General features: G+C 41.4%; 1 protein-coding gene across 6 annotated transcripts in view; it reads left to right on the top strand.

The window, feature by feature from the left end:
• The first annotated feature begins 12,568 nt into the window (after positions 1 to 12,568).
• The window catches only part of ZNF536 (zinc finger protein 536), a 626,001-nt gene continuing 617,846 nt past the window's right edge, over positions 12,569 to 20,723 (top strand). For 2 of the 6 annotated variants that reach the window (XM_069739304.1, XM_069739301.1), the window contains exon 1: positions 13,038 to 13,378. The gene's annotated coding sequence lies outside the window, so the exon portion shown is untranslated. Of the gene's footprint in view, positions 12,701 to 13,037; positions 13,379 to 20,723 lie in introns of those variants that run through there. The other 4 variants (XM_069739303.1, XM_069739306.1, XM_069739302.1 and 1 more) reach the window with 4 other exon arrangements.

Consider the following 20,723-nt stretch of genomic DNA (forward strand, 5'->3'; position numbering starts at 1 on the left):
CACATGGTATTTACATAAATAATGCCGCCATCTCTGGACAAAAGCAAACATGTATTTTCATCAGTGGAATGTATACAGTAAAGAACGGCAACATATACCGACTATAGAAAACAACTCTAGGGTAACAACTCACTAGGGTAACCACCGTGCAAATACTTTTTTTTTAGCTTTATTCCACATTTATTTATCCGCATTTTAATTTCGTAGAGAGAGAGATACTGGAGAGCGCTGGAGAGTTTCGGCAGGAAAAGAGGTCAGAGCCTCTGAGCTAAAAAGGACCATAGAGTATCCCAAAAAGACAAGTTCTTTCAGGGTTATCTGGAAGGAGCCATGATAGTACCCAAAAAGGACAAGTCCATTAAGTGAACACTGGCAAGGAGCCATGATAGTACCCAAAAAGGACAAGTCCATTAAGTGAACACTGACAAGGAGCCATGATAGTACCTAAAAAGAACAAGTCCTTTAAGTGAACACCGACAAGGAGCCATGAGAGTATCCAGAAAGGACAAGTCCATTAAGTGAACACCGACAAGGAGCCATGAGAGTACCCAAAAAGGACAAGTCCTTTCGGTGAACACCGACAAGGAGGCATGAGAGTACCCAAAAAGGACAAGTCCATTAAGTGAACACTGACAAGGAGCCATGATAGTACCCAAAAAGAACAAGTCCTTTAAGTGAACACCGACAAGGAGCCATGAGAGTATCCAGAAAGGACAAGTCCTTTAAGTGAACACTGGCAAGGAACCATGAGCGTATCCAAGAAGGACAAGTCCTTTAAGTGAACACTGGCTAGGAACCATGAGAATCACAAAGAGCGTATCCAAAAAGGACAAGTCCTTTAAGTGAACAATGATAAGGAACCATGAGAATCCCATGAGAATTAAGTGAACCCTAGCACGGAACCATGATAATCCCAATGAGAGTATCTAAAAAGGACAAGTCCTTTAAGTGAACACTGGCAATGAGCCTTGAGAATCACAATGTGCCCCATATTTGTATGGCAGGGGAAGTGTATGTCTTTGTATAGGAGCTTTATATTTTCCAAATCCTGTTGGATTTCCCCTCGTTTCCATAAAAGAGGTTGCCACTCCTTATTAAAAAACAAACAAACTTGATAATCAACTATTGATCCCCCGCTGCTCATTACCCCTGCAGTCAATCAATAACCCAGGTAGTGATACCGTTGTTCACCGCTGCAGCCACTGATTGGCTGCATTGGTCAATGCTAGACAATAGAAAAGCCAATAGTTTAAGACCTAAGAAATATACAAACCCTTCCTATCATTTATGGTATATAAGTAGTAATTAAAGGCATGGGTCATCAGCCAAGACCTTCTTCCAAAGCTCCCACCAAACATGAGGCATAGTTGGAAATATTATTGTTCACAGACTGGATCCCAACCTGGATTACAGCTGCAACTTTGTTCTTCTGCATCACTCACAAATATAAAAACAGACAAGAAATATATCATTATCCTGGAAAGGGGAAGGCAATAATTTCCAGTTTAATTAAGAACATTTGACTTTTTTAATCAATTTTCAGGAGCTGGTGTCTTGGTTGAAATTAACTGATTCAATTTGGAATATGGATGTCAAAGAAAAAAAACACCCAGAGAGCAGGAAAATAAAGTCCCGGTTATTACAAATGTTCTGTATGGAGGGGACATATAGATGGATGTCGACCGAATATCGACAAGTGAGCATGGTGGTAATCATCAGTGAGGTGGAAAATATAACATTGTGCCTCAAGTTCTTGGGTTCCCCATACAGAGATCTTCAAAAAGAATCAAATCGTTGTATGTTTGAAAGTGTTCAAAAGATAAATCTCTTCTCCAACTTGCACCTCTTCTTGAGGAGACTTTGAACCAGGATCTAAGAAGTTTGGCAGACCAAGAAAATGTCTCCAACCCACCAAGAGTTGGTGAGACATCTTTGTGTCCTCAGGGGTCCAATACTTAAAAAATACAACTTGAGATAGGATGGTTATTCTTCCTATATCAAATTGTTTCAAGTGTAATGCCCCCGAGACTGACCTGTACCACCGCACTTGGTCTTGCCCACGAATACAGTCCATGCTTTTGTATCTCATTACCTGACCAATTTAACCGCCTTTGGTCCTATCTGGGCCATTTTTGGATATCTGGATGCTGAAACAATTCTTCACACATGGCTTAATCCGCAACCCCCATCTAACAATTTTTTTTTACAAAACTTGCCTTTTTGATGAAGATGGATTGAGTAGAGGTGTCACTTCCAAAGGAACATAGAGTTCCAAATTTCTTTCACATTTGGGAGAGGTTTGTAGAACCTACAAACACTTGATATCAACATATCGAAATCTTGGTTTGCATCCCCCAGTTTGATCAAACCATGTTTATCACCCTTAACAAGATTCTTTCTGACCACAAATCTTGTTTAACCCTGCAAACCAGATCAGATGGTTTCAGTGGTCTGAATCCAACTTAGTTAAGTAGCCAAAACCTCTGGTCATCATGGGGACATTTGTATTAATCCAGGAAATGTGGCAACCTTGACTGAATGCACCAACAAATATCTTATGTCAATGGCCACCTCTAGTTCAGAGGAACATCTCCAGGAGGGTTTTTTTTCATTTAAGACATTATGGCGTATCTCACCAGTGCTAAGTAGAGGGAATGCTTGGTCCCTTGCTCCATTCGGAAAGATGGTCACCCCTTTGGTTCACTCTCCATAGAGTCAACTCTGCAATTTATAAAACTTCAATAGAACCAGAGGGCCCACAAATACAGTAAGTGAACAGGTGTATTACTGATTCCTGGAAATAGTCCCAGGTATCTGACTTTCTTGACTCTGAAGTGGCATGTACATTGTATGTCAAGTATATGGAGGTAGGGAACCTCTTTAATATTGGAAGGTGGTAATAATTAGGAACTTTTCACAAATGCAATACGTTTGTCAGGTTTTGTGGAGCGTTCCCGCTATATGACAGGTCTTGTGGGGTGTTCCCAGTATGCGTCAGATCTTTTGAGGTGTTCCTGGAATATGTCAGGGCTTGTGCGGTGTTCCCAGTAAATGGCAGGTCTTGTGAGGTGTTCCAGTATACGGAAGGTCTTGTAAGATGTTCCTGGTATACGGCAGGTCTTGTGCAGTGTTCCCAGTGTACGGCAGATCTTGTGGGGTGTTCTCGGTATATGGCAGGTCTTGTGGGGTGTTCCCAGTATATGTCAGATCTTGTGGGATATTCTCAGTATATGGCAGATCCTGTGGGATGTTCCCGGTATACGGCGGATCTTGTGGGCTGTTCCCCAGTATACAGCAGGTCTTGTAAGTTGTTCCCAGTGTACGGCAGGTCTTGTGGGGTGTTCCTGGTATACAGCAGGTCTTATGGGGTATTCCCAGCATACATCAGATCTTGTGGGGTGTTCCTAGTATACGGCAGATTTTGTTGGGTGTTCCCAGTATACAGCAGATCTTGTGGCGTGTTCCCAGTATATAGGGTGGGTATTGTGAAGTTTTCGTTGTATACGGCAGGTCTCATGGGATGTTTCCAGTATAGGGCAAATCTTGTGGGTTGTTTCTCTGTATACAGCAGGTCTTGTAAGTTGTTCCAAGTGAACGGCAGGTCTTGTGGGATGTTCCCGGTATACGGTGGATCTTGTGGGCTGTTCCCAGTATATGGTGGGTCTTGTGAAATGTTCCCAGTTTACAGCGGATCTTGTGGAGTGTTCCCAGTATACGGTGGGTCTTGTGGGGTGTTCCCAGTATACAGCAGGTTTTGTGGAGTGTTCCCAGTATACGGTGGGTCTTGTGGGGTGTTCCCAGTATACAGCAGGTCTTGTGAGGTGTTCCCAGTATATGTCAGGTTTTGTGGGGTGTTCCCGGTATATGACAGGTCTTGTAGTCTGTTCTGCAGTATACAGCAGGTCTTGTAAGTTGTTCCCAGTGAACTGCATGTCTTGTGGGGTGTTACTAGTATACAGCAGATCTTGTGGGGTGTTCCCAGTATGTGGTGGGTCTTATGGGGTGTTCCCAGTTTATAGCAGGTGTTGTGGGGTGTTCCCAATATACGGCAGGTCTTTTGGAGTGTTCCTCAGTATATGGCAGGTCTTGTGGGATGTTTCCAGTATAGAGCAGGTCTTGTGAAGTGTTCCCAGAATACAGTGGGTCTTTTAAGGTGTTCCCAGTATAAGGCAGATCTTGTAGGATGTTCCCAGTATACGTCGTGTCTTGTGGAGTGCTCCCAGTATACGGCAGATGTTGTTGGGTGTTCCCAGTATACGGCGGGTCTTATGGAATGTTGCCAGTATACAGAGGGTCTTATAGAATGTTCCCAGTATACGACGGGTCTTGTGGGGTGTTCCCAGTATACAACGCGTCTTATGGAATGTTATCGGTATACAGCGGGTCTTGTGGCGGTGTTCCCAGTATACAGCAGATATGGTGGGGTTTTCCCAATATACAGCAGGTCTTTTGGAGTGTTACCCAGTATATGGCAGGTCTTGAGGGGTGTTTTCAGTATAGAGCAGGTCTTGTGAAGTGTTCCCAGTATACAGTGGGTCTTGTAAGGTGTTCCCAGTATATGGCAGATCTTGTGGGATGTTCCCAGTATACGTTGTGTCTTGTGGAGTGTTCCCAGAATATGTCAGATCTTGTAGAGTGCTCCCAGTATACGTCAGATCTTGTAGGGTGTTCCCAGTATTCGTCAGATTTTGTAGGGTGTTCCCAGTATAAGAGCAGGTCTTGTGGGTTATTCCCAGTGTAAAGAAGGTTTTGTCTGTGTACCCGATACACAGCTTGATGTCTATGGAGTTGAGTAGCTGCAGAGCGGTCGGCGGGCCCGTGCTGACCCCATGTCCAACATGTTAGTCCGTATAATGGACATATGACCATCAGACCCGAACCATGGAGCAATGGAGAGTCGGAGCTGGTTTACTGAGCGGCATAATATGAGGCAGGACGTCCTGAGGTTACGGCTGATTGTTGTGTAGATTATTTATTCTCAGATTGTCCTCTATTTCATTCTGACAATGTTAATTGTCGTTTATAATATGGGATATTATCAATGCGGCTCACATGCTATAATCCCGTGTTCGAGGTCCCGTGTGGCCCTAATTCCCAGGTTGGTGTAGATGGATGGATGATGGCGCTGACAGCAGACACCGAGTCGATGGGAATAGTAATGGGAGTTTTCCACCACACCCCATGAACTGTGGCAAGCAGCCAGACACCATTGTGAGTCCTATGGGCATTGCCATATGCCGCAGACCCCTGGACATTAAAAAGCGAGCAAACGATTCCTCCAGGAATACCTCATCCTCCTGCCTGAGCCACAATCACTTCCCAGACAGGATATTTGGTTGCAATTGAAAAACACAAAGGATTTTCTTTTGTTTTCATTTTGTTTTGTGGTTTTTTTTTATGATGCGAGTCCATAATCGAGCCCTGTCCCCCTCTTATTTTGGAGCTCCTATACAAGGTCAGCAGGAAATTGAAACATTTGTGATGGGTAGATACGATCCTGAAAGTGAATTCTGAGTAACTTTCTGTGTACATCGCACGATGGTGGGTTGTTGTACGAGATGTCATCAACTTCAAAGAAGACTTCCATCCCCTATTCACGTTCACATGTCCGAAGAAGCTGAAGGTCTCCATCTGTAGCTAAAAAGGAGGTTCCATGGTGCTCTTCACAAATATCATTTATGTTTGACCTCGAGAAGGGATCCTAATAATCTCCTGCAATCACCTCCCGTGCAATCTTCTGCAATCTGTGGGGGAAACCCTGTAGCAAGTGTGTATTTTTCCCCTGCAGCGCCACCACAGGAGAAACTGGACAATTGCAATCGATGGGTCAATGCACGGACTGGCCAATAGATGGCGACCCGGAATGAGCAACCCCCTCCAACAGCGCTGATTCCCACAGCCTGAAAGATTTGGGATTTATGTCCATGAACTTCTATAGGGGCGGGTGGTTTAAAAATTAAATATGTGACCCCCCATAACTGTGCCAGCTAGATTGGAAAAAAATGATCTAGTTTTCAACTCCTTTGTGTCCTCTCACCTATATTATGTGTATCTGACATCTGATGCATTTCATAATAATATCCACTATAGTGGCGGACTGTCCTTTGATATTCCTTTAATCCGGCAACCAATAATACAGAACGTTTTGATATCCTTAAACAGAAATGCAATATAATAAAGATCAGAGAAAGACGAGCAGAGAAGAAATGATTCCAATGTAACAAAACAGTTCTAGCTTCTGATAACTTGTTTGCAGATTGTAGATACTTTTAGGCTTTTACTGACTTTTAGAGAGGAGATTTGTGCACATTTATGTGACCGTTCAAAGATCCGGCGTATCGGAGCATAAAGTCAAGGCAATTACTACTGCTAGTACTTCTACTACTACGTTACTTATCAAAACATATTACTACTAATCAATCACTAAACAACGAAATATCTACTACTGCTTACTACTACTCAACAACTACTAATATTACTACTCAATTACTTTATAACCAAAACTACTACCAGTCAACTGCTCAACAACTACTAGTAATAAACATCTAAATTACTGCTGTTACTTCATACTACTACTCAAGAACTACGAATACTAACACTTCTAATACTACTCTACTACTCAACAATTACTACTACTAATAATAATACTCAACAACTACTACTAATAGACATCAAAATTACTGCTGTTACTTCATGCTACTACTCAAGAACTACAAACACTAACACTTATACTACTCTACTGCTCAGCAATTACAACTACTATTACTTCCACTAGTACTCAATAACTACTACTGAATAACTACAATTACTACTGCTCAAGAACTACTACTACTGCTCAGTTGCTCAGCTATTATTACTACTACTACTACTCAACAGCTGCTACTACTAGTGAAGAACTACAATTACGATTACTCAAGAGCTAGTATTACTACTCAGTTGCTCAAAATCTTTTAATACTACTACTCAACAACTACTACTCAAGAATTACAACTACTACTACCCAAGAACTACACTTACTACTACTCAAGAAGTACTGCTACTACTGTTCAGTAGCTCAACTACTATTACTACTACTACTCAAGAACTACTACTACTGCTCAGTTGCTCAACTACTATTACTACTATGCAACAACTAATACTACTACTCAAGAACTGCAATTACTACTACTCAACGACTACTGCTACTGCTCAGTTGCTCAACTACTATTACTACTAGTACTCAACAACTACTACTACTCAAGAGCTACAATTACTACTACTCAAGAACTGCTACTACTGCTCAGTTGCTCAACTACTATTACTACTACTACTCAAGAACTACTACTACTGCTCAGTTGCTCAACTACTATTGCTACTATGCAACAACTAATACTACTACTCAAGAACTGAAATTACTATTACTCAAGCACTACTACTACTCATTTGCTCAACTACTATTACTACTACTACCCAACAACTACTACTACTACTGCTACTACTAAAGAACTACAATTACTACTACTCAAGAACTGCTACTACTCCTCAGATGCCCAATTTCTATTACTACTACTATTCAACTACTACTACTACTACTCAAGAATTACAACTACTACTACACGGGAACTACAATTACTACTACTCAAGAACTACTACTACTACTCAGTTGCTCAACTACTATTACTACTACTAATACTCAAGACTAGGATTCCCTGTCAGCTATTTTTTTGTTTAATCTGTGTGTCTCACCCCATGAGTGTGTGCTCGGTTTGCATTTTGCTTGTTCTGCTCTCCGGGGTGCATTACTCTGCTTGTTTCTTCTGTTGGCTTTCTGACCTTTGGTTCCCTTTCTGACTATCCCTCCGTCGGTTACCTCGTTATCTCCTGGTTTTGATCTTGGCACGTTTTACAACTCTCCAGTGTATATTGTCACCTCTGCACCCCGGCATGTGGCTCCACCCTCAATCACCTCCTACCCTGTCATGTGGTTCAGGTCCTGTTTGCTACCTGGTGAGTTCCCCCCCGCTCTGCTCTCAGCTCCCTTGCTGCGGTGCACAGCTCTCCCCGCAGCAGTATACCCGGGAGTCGTGACAAATTCCCTGTCGTGCAACATGTAAAGACTCCTGTCCTAACAAGGGCAGCACCCAAGTGACACCTTGTTCATGTCCACCCCCACAACCCTCTTCCTACGTGTTTCGGCCCTATTTCAGTGGCCTCATCAGGGGAGTATCATTAGCTTGGGGTGAATATTGGTGTGGGTCACAGGATGAATGTGGCAGTGGCATTAGGCCATATCATGGGCATCTACAGCTGGTTCTCAGTGCCTGACAACCTCTGGTCTGTGTGTACGCCTTATGATTGTACACCTTGCTGATATACTATTAAGTGGTGGAAAGCCTAAAAAATAGCAATAAATTAAAAAAGTCTAATAATAAACGACAGTTTTCTTATTTTTGTTTCTACTTTTTCTTAACGACCCACAACTTTTTTCACAACAATGACAAAAAAAAATGTCAAACTTCTTATTCTATCGAAAACTTCTCAATGAATTTAGACGTGATCGTTCCCACTCTCAGTGTAACCATTATCATTAGTGAGCTACTTTTATCCGGGATTAATAGGTCTTTTTATATACTTTTTATATACTTTCCTTTTTTCTAGCGTCAATGGAGCCTTAAATATTTTGAATAATCGGACTCAGGAAAAAAATACCGAAAACATTCGTAACAATTGAAAAACTTTTTTTTTTTTTTTTAAGATTCTGCACCTCCGTGAAGTTTTTTTTTTTTTTTCTGCAATGTTCTAGATTTTGGGATATTCAGGATTATAAAATGCTTCTTGAAAAATATATAAAATCAGTCCTATGGATAAAATTAGCTTTTTTTTATTTTAATAAAGGGAATTTTTTTTTTATATTTGGGGTTTTGCGCTTTCGTCTGGTGAAATTCTGAGGCAGATTAACAGACTTTCCAGATTATTAGATGGCGGATTAAAGGAGATTAAGTGTAGAACTTTATTTTTTCTTTTTGCCTGACAGTAAAAAACAAAGTCAGAATTTTAGGACCATTTATATCATCGTCAGTGGAGTTGACCCCCCCACATTATCCAATGTGCTTTCATAAAAACCATGTGTCACTTCTTTTGACCCGCTTCCTCGCCCCTTTCTCCCTTTTGTCAACTATGTCACTTTTTTAAAGAATTGCCTCGACTTACAATAAAGCTCAACTCAAAGGAGCCGGAATATAATCAGTGGATCGGGAAGAATCGGAACAGAGTCAACACCCCACCGTTCTGAGATCCTTCCCATAGAGATAGTGATATTATTGATGTGATCACTATGCTAATTTCCCAGGAATAAAACATTGTGTTTTGCTATTTGGTTCAATGGGAATTTCATCCACATCAAACCAGAGAATGCGGAATCAATGCAAAAACTTTTTTTTTTTTTTTCATTCTGTATGTGATTTATGTCAAGGAGACGTGTTCAACGTGAGTGCAAAAACTTCTCAAAGTTTTATTGTTTTTTTTATCTGTCCCCCTCTCGCACTGATGCTCCCTCCTACTGTCCCTGATTCTACCATTTTCTTTTATTTATATCTTAAATATTATATTTGATTTTTATTTTTCATCTTTCAATCTTAGACTTTTAAAAGTTCCTAAGGAAAAAGTTTTATCAGGTTTTCATCTTATGCATTCTAATATACAGTAGCTCCCTGATATCAGTCACTTCAGGGTCAGTAAAGACTCCCTATAGACTGGAAAACCTAAAAAAAAGTCTGAATTTTCCTAAATAAATAGTTTATATTCTTACTTTTTTTTTTTTTTTAAAGTGGATTTAATATTTACATTCTGAGCTTTTTTCTTTTTTTTTTTTTTTTGAAGAGACCTGTCGTATAGGCTAATTTTGCCCACTTCAGGTACTCACATACGTCTTATCTATACATGTGAAAAGTCCCACAACTTGGAGCGGATACTTTGTATATAGAACAGAACTTTATAAAAAATAAAAGGTTAAAAGTTTTTTATGTTTTTGAGACGCAACTGGTCGGCATGGAACAAGATCGTGAAAAATAATCTGTTTATTGGTGAGGTTTTGGAAGTTTTTCATGTTTTCGAGGAGCAACGGGTCGGCACAGAAAAAGACAATGAAAAAAAATCTGTTGGTGAAGTTTTGGGAAGTTTGCAAATCATAATGATGCAACTGATCGGCACAAAACAAGATAGTGATAAGTAATCTATTTATTGGTAAGGTTTTGGAAGTTTTATACGTTTTTGAGACGCAAATGGTCGGCACGGAACAAGATCGTGAAAAGTAATCTATTTATTAGTGAAGTTTTGGAAGTTTTTGAAACGCAAATGGTCGGCATGGAACAAGATCGTGAAAAATGTTCTATTGATTAGTGAAGTTTTGCAAGTTATTGAGACCCAACTGGTCTGCACGGAACAAGATCGTGATAAGTAATCTATTTATTGGTGCGGTTTTGGAAGTTTTTGAGACCCAACTGGTCTGCACGAAACAAGATCGTGATAAGTAATCTATTTATTAGTGAAGTTTTGGAAGTTTTTGAGACGCAAATGGTCGGTACGGAACAAGATCGTGATAAGTTATTTATTGGTGAGGTTTTGGAAGTTTTTGAGACGGAAATGGTCGGCATGGAACAAGATCGTGATAAGTAATCTATTTATTGGTGAGGTTTTGGAAGTTTTGGAAGTTTTTGAGACCCAACTGGTCTGCACAGAACAAGATCGTGATAAGTAATCTATTTATTGGTGAGGTTTTGAAAGTTTTGTAAGGTTTTGAGACGCAAATGGTCGGTACGGAACAAGATCGTGATAAGTAATCTATTTATTGGTGAGGTTTTGGAAGTTTTTGAGACGCAAATGGTCGGCACGGAACAAGATCGTAAAAAATTATCTATTGATTAGGGAAGTTTTGGGAAGTTTGCACGTTTTTAAGACGCAACTGGTCGTCACGGAACTAGATCGTGAAAAATGATCTATTGATTGTTGAGGTTTTAGGATTTTCCATAATAAATGATCAACTATTAGGCTAAAATCTAGTTCCTCCTCATTTGTAGCAATGTCACAGGATGGGGCTTCCGGCCCCTTTGTCTTTAAAACTTTTCCATTCCCCGGTATTAATAATCTGGTCAGTGACACCTACAATAAATTGCTTTCTGGCTAAATATCTGATTTGACTTAATTACAAGGTCTAATCATAAATAGTTATTTTTCTATTCTTCGCAAGACGGTGCGTGACTTTCAGCTGAGGCCTCATGAGCTGACGCTCTTCCATTGCTACAGTTGAATGTCCTCTAGTCTTTCCAGTTATCAGCCTTTTTTTTTTTTTATCATCCGATAATAGTTGAAATGACGCCCACTACTTTATAGGTAAGAATATCCTCGGCGACTTTGGAATCCTGATCGATTTGCGGTGCCCCTTTAAATAAAACTTTCTAACTTGGCACGATGGGCGTTATTTTTTATTTTTTTTTCCTCTTGTATCCTGATTTTTACTCATTGATGTGGTAAACAGATTTAAAATGTATCCTGAGCATCTTTAGGGAACTCATTTCAGTCAAGATGAAACTAGTCTTACCTGAATCAATGTTTTAAGAGTCCCCGTGGCTTGGCATTTTGAATAATCAATCCGTCTCCATCTCTTGTTAATCATGCACATCACAGACTCTCACCCCCCCTCCGCCCCTCTTTTCTTATTGTCACCCCTTGGATACGGGAATTTTATTGTATTTTAACCCTTTCTTATGTGACTCGATAGCCCCCCAACCCCTCCATTCCCTCTGCCTGGAGCAGACCCCCTCCTGCTGCAATCGTGACACTTTTTGTAATATTCCTGATTTTTTTTTCCCATAATTACTGCACAATCATTATATAATCCCACAACAAAGACTCCATTGAGGACCCTGCTTTTGTAAAGTATGGGACACAATCCATAATTGCATTTTTTTTTCTCTCCCCTCCTTCCCGCCCCCTTCCCCGTTGCCTTTTGTACAGCCATCTAATATTCCATCAGTCACATCCCCACCTTGCTAGCCATCATACCCAACGTCGACCTATAAAGCGGCAACAACAAAAAAAAAAGCGAAGAAGAAAAAAAGGAAAAGAGGAAAATAAACTTCTTTTTCCTTTTCTAATAAAACTCCCTGCGATGATCTCAGCCCCTTTAAGGCACAGAGTCACCATGATGATGATGATGATTTTCTTTTTTTTTTTTTTTTTTAGCCTGTAAGTTTAATTACTGTATGCTAATTTTCGTGCCTACTACGTGATTAATTAAAATCATATTTTCATAATGGTTTGGCAGCGGGTATTGTTTTCAGGGTTCTCCTAAATAGTTCATGTAAATATAGTCGGATTTAATGGAGAGGAATGCAAGATGGCATGGCAGAGGGTTAACCCCTCGCTGCCTGCAGGATGGGCGGCGGGAGTAGGGTAAGTGCCTCGCCGGATATTGCATTACAACAGTTCTGCCACTCGGTGCCACCAAAAGGCACTGCAGGGGTTAAGGCTGTGTGTGCCTGCCATTGGCACCACACAGCTCCTATTTACATTAAATCCGCCACAAGGTTACAGTGCAGATGAGCATCATTTGATCGCTGATGACTTGTCTTGGATGCAGGGAGCTGCGACCGGTCCCCCCTTATCTGCTTAACCCTCCAGGGGACAGAGAAGCAGGAGTTTCCCAAATAGTTTCCAGGAGCAGGTAAGGGACCAGGGTGTCCAGATGCCTCCTCCACCAGCCGGGGCACCCTGTGCCACCCCTTTTTTTAATTTTTTTTTGCAGTCAGGCATTTGTTTTGCAAGACGTGTTTAATAAGTCAGCATCAAGGTCAGTGCATTGTTACTTGCTGGGAGGGCAGGGATGGATGCAGCAGCCCCCCTGTGCCTGGGCTTAGTCCTCCTCTTCTTCTTCTTGTGGCATGGAGGGCTCATCAAAGCTTAAATGCCGCAAGAGCTATCTAGTTGCTGTGAATTATGCCAAGACGACAATGGAGAGGGGTTTGTTAATGGTACAATGCATTTCACCTACCAGATAGGGGGAGTCAGAGGGAAGGGAATGTCTTATGATCTATATCAATGAACCCGGCTCATTCTGCCAGGAGGACGCACACACATTAGCACCCTCTGCCCAGAAGCTGCTGGGGACACTTAAGACAAGTGGGACCCCCTGGCAGCCACCTTCAGGGGCACCACAGCCCCCTCCTCCTCCTCCCTCTTCTTCTTCCTCCTGCTTCCCCCTCTCTCCCTTCTCTCCTCTTCCTCCTCCAGAAACATAACATGAACAAGTCAATCATATGGACATGTCTCATTATTCACTGAGCTTCAGCATTTTGCAAGCGTCAAGCACTTTGTCCGGGGATCTGTGCTGAACCCATAGAAGGTAAGAGAAGCAGATGGGGGGTCCCCTGGGGTCCTCAGTTTTGTGACCCCCCTCCTTGTTCTGTAGAAGTATCATTTGTGCATTTTTGCATGGCATTCTTGTTTTGTGCAGGGGCCTGGAGCGATGATTATTGTACTGGATAGAGTATAATTTACTAGCCGTGACGTTGGCGGAAGGGCTGTCATGGAAAGAGGGGAGCAGAAGCCATGCAATGGTGGAGGCAAGGGCAGGAAAGTGCCCCCTTGTTGTGGGTTGCTGGTTTCCCAGGGGTTGATACATTGTAACAAGTTTCCTCTTTCCTGAACTTGTTGGGAAAAAGTTGTTGGGTTTTACGTCTGGTGCAGAGAAAGTTTCTCAGAAGTGGTTAGGGGTGCCCTCCATATGCCCAGGTGCTGGCTTGTCATGCTGGATGTGGCATGTGCCAAACTTGTGATGCCTCAGAGACCTGCCATTTTGTGTTCTCATCGACCTCCCCCTGCACAATGCTGGGAGCAAAGCAAGTGACATTCAGGGGAAGCTAGAAATGTCAGGCTGAAGCTCTCAGGTCCCCAGAGGTGGCCAGGGCTGGAGCACCTGCCATACAGTGCAGGAGCTGGCACAGCGATGGGTAGGTGGATGGCATTAGCTGAGACTGCAACATATCACAATTGTATGTCCATCAGCTACTGCTTCACCTCTTTAAATCCTCACCTGTCAATCACTTGTGACGGGTGCTTCTTAAAGGTCATACTCTGTTTTGGGAGGGTTAGCCACTTAGGACTTTTTTTGGGGGGGATGCAGACCTGATTTTGGTCAGAGAGAGGTTAATGAGTGTTGTAGTAATGCACACATCTTATCACTACTCATAGAAAGTAATATGAGCTGTGTGGCATGGATGTGGGCATGTGAGGTGCCCATTATGGTACCCAGCTCGGAGACTTATAAATGAAGACTTGAGGTTTGGTCTATGTTGGGGCAGATCCCTCAGCCCAGGAGCAGCAGCAGCATGGGATCCAGGGCGAGCTGGGAGTCTGTGTCAAGTCTTTGCAATGAGAGATTGCAACCTGCAAAGCATCAGCTGCTATTAGGCTCATTAGAGGGACCTGCCAGGGAGGCAACGCTGCCATGTCCTCACCCCTGGATTGTTTTGTCAGGCAGGAAATGTATATATAGTACAGTAGATAAGAAAATAATAATAAAACACAAAAAATCCCTCGTAACCTGCAGGAGCCAGGATTATCCCCTCCTATCCGAGCTCCTGCCGGGTATGGAGCTGCTCGCGGAGAGACCGGGTCACCTTTCATCCCATTAATTCTCCTCCACGTGGGAATGAAGTTGTGCTGGGGACATCTCCACTTTTCCTAGGTTTTTTTCCTCTGCACAAGGCAGAATTTTTTTTAGATAGATGTGAAAATGTTGTGGAACAATTGCAGAGCTGAGTTTGTCGAATGTAGCAGAGCTGAGTTTCCTACCATCCCTGTGCTCTTTACATAGGACTGCAGGTAAAAGTCCTCTTATTTTAGCCGGTTTGGGGGGGTGCACGATGTATAGCTGCAGCTCTGCCTCGTCTGGGTATTGACAAACAGCCGATTCCTGCTTTGTTTCGCAGACAATGTCCATGATATTGATGTATCTAAGTATCTATAAATATGTCACAATGTAACCATGTAGATTAACCTCTTGTGCTCCTGTTCTACTTGTGTGCTCACTGCCTTTAATTTTCCCCAGAACAAATGGCAGCTGTATGGATTTTACAGGGAGCCTGTTATGTAGAATGGATGCATATCGTCACCCTCATCACTGACTGATGGGAGGCCATATTTTAAACTGCCGTCATTGGGAAATTATAATCCTCCCTGTGAATATTGTGTCGTTTTACATTCCCCCCCTCTTTTCTCCTTTTTTTTTTTTCCTCCACTTTTTTTTTTAACCCTTTGCCGTGCTGAAGCCTTTGACTTTGACCCCGTGAGTGCTGCGGCCTCGTCCCATCTGAATCAAGAAAGTAGCGTCTGGACTTGGGCTAAAAAAAAAAAAAAAAAAAAAAAAGACTTTAACCCTTTAAGGCCTGTAAATTGAGCGTGTCTATTGCATTGTGGGGGTCTTTTTTTGTGGTGTTGCTCCAAGGGGGTTAAGGTTGACAGCTCTGTCTGGTGACAGGGTGGGCGTGTAGACATGAAGTGGGGTCTTTCAGTCAGGGGAGGATGATGGTAGGAGGGGTAAGTGTGGTGTCTGTGTTGAATATTTTATGTTTTCCCGCTTTTTTTTTTTTTTTTGCAGTGTACTTGTAAAGCCAACAGGGGCAGCGGTTAGCAGTGCAGGCCCTGACCCCTCACACTACAAGCCCCCCAGAGAGAGCAGCCGGCACAACAACTTTCCCTGTCAGCCTGTGAAATAGGAAGTTTCCTGTCAGGGATTTAGTTCAACTGAAACTTTTTTTTTTTTCCGTCTTTCCTTCCCTTCCAGATCTTCTGCTAATTCCAGACCCCAAGAATTAAGACATAATCCCGAATATTTATAGGAGGGCGGTCACAGGGGCTGCGGTCCATAGAAACTGCAGGGCAGGAACAATGCAATCTGTGTGTTTATTGCAGATTGAGCTTCTATCAGGCAGGAACAGGACTGACACCTCCATCAGGGGGCTCACATCAGGACTGACACCTCCATCGGGGGGCTCACATCAGGACTGACACCTCCATCAGGGGGGCTCACATCAGGACTGACACCCTGACACCTCCATCAGGGGGGCTCACGTCAGGCCGGACACCCTGACACCTCCATCAGGGGGCTCACATCAGGACTGACACCTCCATCGGGGGGCTCACATCAGGACTGACACCCTGACACCTCCATCGGGGGGCTCACATCAGGACTGACACCTCCATCGGGGGCTCACATCAGGACTGACACCCTGACACCTCCATCGGGGGGCTCACATCAGGACTGACACCTCCATCGGGGGGCTCACATCAGGACTGACACCCTGACACCTCCATCGGGGGGCTCACATCAGGACTGACACCTCCATCGGGGGCTCACATCAGGACTGACACCCTGACACCTCCATCGGGGGGCTCACATCAGGACTGACACCTCCATCGGGGGGCTCACATCAGGACTGACACCCTGACACCTCCATCGGGGGGCTCACATCAGGACTGACACCTCCATCGGGGGCTCACATCAGGACTGACACCCTGACACCTCCATCGGGGGGCTCACATCAGGACTGACACCTCCATCGGGGGGCTCACATCAGGACTGACACCCTGACACCTCCATCGGGGGGCTCACATCAGGACTGACACCTCCATCGGGGGGCTCACATCAGGACTGACACCCTGACACCTCCATCGGGGGGCTCACATCAGGACTGACACCTCCATCGGGGGGCTCACATCAGGACTGACACCCTGACACCTCCATCAGGGGCTCACATCAGGACTGACACCTCCATCGGGGGGCTCACATCAGGACTGACACCCTGACATCTCCATCGGGGGGCTCACATCAGGACTGACACCCTGACACCTCCATCGGGGGGCTCACATCAGGTCTGACACCTCCATCGGGGGGCTCACATCAGGACTGACACCCTGACACCTCCATCAGGGGCTCACATCAGGACTGACACCTCCATCGGGGGGCTCACATCAGGACTGACACCCTGACATCTCCATCGGGGGGCTCACATCAGGACTGACACCCTGACACCTCCATCGGGGGGGCTCACATCAGGACTGACACCTCCATCAGGGGGCTCACGTCAGGCCGAACACCCTGACACCTCCATCAGGGGGGCTCACGTCACACCTCACATTCAACTTGCGATATGGTGCTTTATCATTCTTTTGCTGATGCTTCTGACCTGCCATAAGGGATGTATATATATATATATATATATATATATATATATATATATAAATATATATATCGTACACATGAGGTTTATGTGTCTCTGTTACAGATCATCTGCTCGATTATTGTCACATTTTATTATATTTTTTCCTTAATATATCAATGATTTCATTGCACAAGTACACAGACGCGTGTATTATTATACCGTCCACGTTCATCTGTATATTCATGCATATAACTATATACAACACATATATTACACTATAAAGTTACACACATCCATTGCTATACTCCCACATACTTCCATGTGTATTATTCATTTACATACAGACCTGTGTGTGCGCGTTTGTATGGTATATATATATATACATATATATATATATATGTAATGTACGAGTGTGTATATAATGTATGTGTGTAATATATATGTGTGTGTATATATATATATGTAATGTACGTGTGTGTATATGTGCGTGTAATATATGTGTATATATATATATAATGTAAGTGTCTGTGCATAATGCGTATGTGTGTGTATATATAGTGTATATATGTTTATGTAATATATATATCAGGCAAGTGTGTGTATGTGTGTGTAATATATATAATGCATGTGTATGTGTTATATATGTGTGCATATATATTTATATATATAATGTATGCATGTATGTGTAATATATATAATGTGTGTGTGTAATATATAGTGTGTGTAATATATAGTGTGTGTAACATATATATATATATATATACTACACACACACTAATATACACACTATATACACACCACACTGTGTGTATGTGTATATATATATATATATATATATATATATATATATATATATATATACATGCTTATCACACATATATATATACTCACAGGCATAATGCACTTGTATACTAGCATACAACTATATATACATGACACACACCTGTATATACAACATATTCATGCATACGCACATATACCCCCGTGCATGTATACATACACACCATACATACAGCAGGTGTATACTGTACATGCGCTGATATATAACCCATTTCTCCATACTCTGCTGTATAATGATGCGACACCACAAGTACGGAAGGATCACATAGGATGTTGCTTTTTACTATTACGTGTTTGGAGGTGGATAGTTGATGGGTCTCTCTGTTCTGTCATATACAGAGAGCTGTGAGATCTCTCCATGGATGGTGATTTTATTTTACTGCTGTCTCTAAAGACACTTTCCACCTTAAATCTGTGGGGTGCGGCCCCCTCTGCAGCCTCGGACCCCCTGTCATTTACACAAATGTATTATTGGATTATGTATGTTACCAGAAGTTCCAGAACCCCCCCGAGGCCAAGACCCCGATTCTCCACCTGTTCTGTTATCTTGCACATTAATGACCCCACATCTTCAGCATTATGGATAACTTTCTTCCCTAAGTTTCAGGACTTTTCCTTTCTTTTTACCTTTTGGAGGCTGTGACAAAATCTGACCCTGAAGTTGTATAATTTATGGCATTTTGTTTACATTGGAATTTCTTTTTATGGGATTTTTCACAAAATGCGTTAGATTCTTTGTTACAATGTATCATTGTTTGCTGCCACAGTTTTCTGTAGATTGATAGATGTCTATTGTTCAGGCTCAACCAATGCAAACATTCCTGAGTGCAGAAAACTATCTATCTATTATCTATCTATTATCTATTATCTATCTATTAATTATCTATCATCTATCTCTCTATCTATCTATTATCTATCATCTATCATCTATCATGTATCTATCTATTATCTATCTATCTATCTATTTATCTATCTATCTATTATCCATCTATCTATCATCTATCTATCTATCTATCTATCTATCTATCTATCTATCTATTATCTATCTATCTATTTATCTATCTATTATCTATCTATCTATTATCCATCTATCTATCATCTATCTATCTATCATCTATCTATCTATCTATCTATCTATTATCTATCTATCTATTATCTATCTATCTATTATCTATCTATTTATCTATCTATCTATTATCTATCCATCTATCTATCATCTATCTATCTATCTATCTACGGTATCTATCTATTATCTATTATCTATCTATCTATCTATGATCTATCTATCTATCATTATCTATCAGTCCATCTATCTATTATCTATCTATCTATCTATCTATTATCTATCTATCTATCTATCTATTATCTATCTATCTATCTATCTATCTATCTATCATCTATCTATTATCTATCTATCTACGGTATCTATCTATCTATCTACCTTCTATCTATCTATTATCTATCTACCTTCTATCTATCTATTATCTATCTATCTATCTATCTATCTATCTATCTATCTATCTACCTTCTATCTATCTATTATCTATTTATCTATCTCTCTACTTTCTATCTACTATCTATCTATCATCTATTATCTATCTATCTCTCTATTATCTATCTATCTATCTATTATCTATCTATCTATTATCTATCTATTATCTATCTATCTATCTATTATCTATCATCTATTATCTATCTATCTATCTATCTATCTATCTATCTATCTATCTATCTATCTATCTATCTATCATCTATTATCTATCTATCTATCTATCTATCTATCTATCTATCTATCTATCTATCTATCTATCCATCTATCTATTATCTATCTATCTATTATCTATCTATCTATCTATCTATCTATCTATCTATCTATCTATCTATCTATCATCTATCTATCTATTATCTATCTATCTATCTATCTATCTATCTATCTATCTATCTATCTATCTATCTATCATCTATTATCTATCTATCTATCTATCTATCTATCTATCTATCTATCTATCTATTATCTATCTATTATCTGTCTATCTATCTGTCTATCTATTATCTGTCTATCTGTCTATTATCTATCAATCATCTATCACTTTCTCTATCTGTCTTTTTCCATCTTCTATCTTTATCCGTCTCTCTCTATCGTTACATTCTAGTATTTATAGTTGCGTTTTCCGTGATATTGACATTTTTCTCTCGTTATAATAATTTAATCATTTTTGTTGCGACGCAGCGAGGACATTTCTTGGATTTAGAATTATATCTTTCACTTTGCAGCTTTTATTTTGTTACTTCTAAAGAATCGACAAGTGTTTTTGGATTTTGGATTTTTTTTTTCTTACATGGTGCCGATCCGTGATGGTCGTGCCGACACAAATCCTTGTCTGTCGTGTCAGTTGCTCTTGTTGTTTTTTTGTTACTTTTTTTCCCATTAATGTTTCATGGATAATTCACATCAGGTCTGTAGAATCTGGGCGAAGTAGTTCGGGGGTAATTGCAGGTGGTCTGGAAACTTTAAGAACTTAACCCCCTAAGAGAGCAGTCAGCTGTCGCTGTTACTGGTGTCTGGTGGGTTACGATAACGGACAGATACGCGGCGGTGACATCACTATTGACACCAGTCCAGGGTAGAGGATGGCACTGATCGCTGCGTGTCGCCATGGACCCGTCCACCATTATTTTGGGTTG

This window comes from Ranitomeya imitator, chromosome 9, assembly GCF_032444005.1.
Source record: "Ranitomeya imitator isolate aRanImi1 chromosome 9, aRanImi1.pri, whole genome shotgun sequence".
NCBI lineage: Eukaryota > Metazoa > Chordata > Amphibia > Anura > Dendrobatidae > Ranitomeya > Ranitomeya imitator.